We start from the raw sequence: 1603 nt of genomic DNA on the forward strand, positions 1-1603 counted from the left end.
GACTCGGATTGGTTCCAGAGGGGTTTTCTTAAATTGTAACGAATTCCCCTTCGAGAGATAGAAGCTGGTCTAGAAAAAATCTAAGTGAGCCATCATGCTTGTTGTTTGCTAGAAATATCTAGGTTTGCTGTGGTAAAGTCGAGTCAGCCTGCTGTGTGATTGCTAGAACCTTGCTGTTAGGATTTTTTTTTTCTTTTTGATTTTTTTAGTGTATGCCCGATTTTGTTAATAGGGCTTGGAAAAGAGATTCTCTAGGTCGATTGACTAGCGAAAAACCTAGTAGTTCTTCTGATTTAAGCAGGGAGCTCGAATATTGTTCTTTTGAGAGCCCTGTTTTTGGAAACTTCAGTTTTGAGAATCTGCGTCTTTGTGAAGAAATTTCTCCTAGTCCTTTGGTAGTGCCAGAAATGGCAACTTTAAAAGCTTTATTGAACCCAACTAGGACCTCTCGTCCGTCTTGTATCAAGTTAGCTGAAACCGAGGCAAATTATGAACTCAAACCTGGGACTTTACAGATGCTCCCAACCTTTTTAGGAAAAGAGAGTGAGAACCCCTATTTTCATGTTAGGGAATTTGAGGAAATATGTAGTACTCTGAAAATTAAAAACCTTAGTGATGATGCACTGAAACTTAGGTTATTCCCCTTTTCCTTAAAAGATAAAGCCAAATCTTGGCTGTATAGTTTGGATTCTGAGTCAACTGAAACCTATGAACAACTTACATCTGCCTTTATACATAAGTTTTTCCCAAGGCACAAAACATCGTCTATTAGGACACAAATTTGTACTTTTGCTCAACAAGAGGGAGAATCTTTATATAAGTATTTAGAAAGGTTCAATGACTTAATTTCTCAATGTCCTCATCATGGTTTAGAGAAGTTTAGGTTAGTTCAGATCCTCTACGAGGGTTTAGACTATTCAACAACGACCATGGTTGAGTCCTTATGCACAGGTGGGTTTGAGAATAAAACTGTTGATGAGGCGATGACATTTTTGAATGAAATCGCCAATAAGACCCAACAATGGGAAAATAATAGGGAACCCCAGAAAACAATTCTTCTAAGTAGAGGAAACGTCAATAGGGTAGAAGGATCCTATGAGTCAGATGCTAAAATAGCAGCCATAGCCAAAAGGTTAGAAGCGTTGGAATTAGGTCATTCTAGTGGTACTAGTGGCAGAATAGAGCCTTTTTGGGAAGACCATACTGTTGAAGGGCAAGCCAATGCTCTTTATAACAACACTAGATTCGATAACCGTCAGAAGTTTGACCCTTATTCAGAAACCTATAACCCTGGCTGGAGAAACCATCCCAACCTTTCTTGGTCTAAGGGCCAGAATCAAGGTCAGTCTAGTAACTCTCAAGCTCCCCCAGGTTTTGGCTATCCTAAGAATCCTTCAGCCCCGACACAGTTTCAGAACCCTTCGGATAAGAAGATTATGAGTTTAGAAGAGTCTCTTGCTGTGTTAACTCGTAACACTATGGAGTTTCAGCAATCTGTTGCTTAAGGTATAGAAGAAAATAAGAGAATAGGTCAGGCTAACTCTCAGGCTATTTCCGAGTTGAAAACCCAGGTTAGTCATATAAATGAGTCTTTGAGGGAAAA

At 39.4% G+C, this 1603-nt stretch overlaps 1 pseudogene; it reads right to left on the reverse strand.

Annotated features, from left to right (window-relative positions):
• Positions 1 to 771: 771 nt before the first annotated feature.
• On the reverse strand, positions 772 to 871 carry LOC113354602 (annotated as a pseudogene).
• Between the last annotated feature and the right edge of the window lie 732 nt (positions 872 to 1603).

This window comes from Papaver somniferum, chromosome 2 (genome assembly GCF_003573695.1).
Source record: "Papaver somniferum cultivar HN1 chromosome 2, ASM357369v1, whole genome shotgun sequence".
Classification (NCBI taxonomy): Eukaryota; Viridiplantae; Streptophyta; class Magnoliopsida; order Ranunculales; family Papaveraceae; genus Papaver; species Papaver somniferum.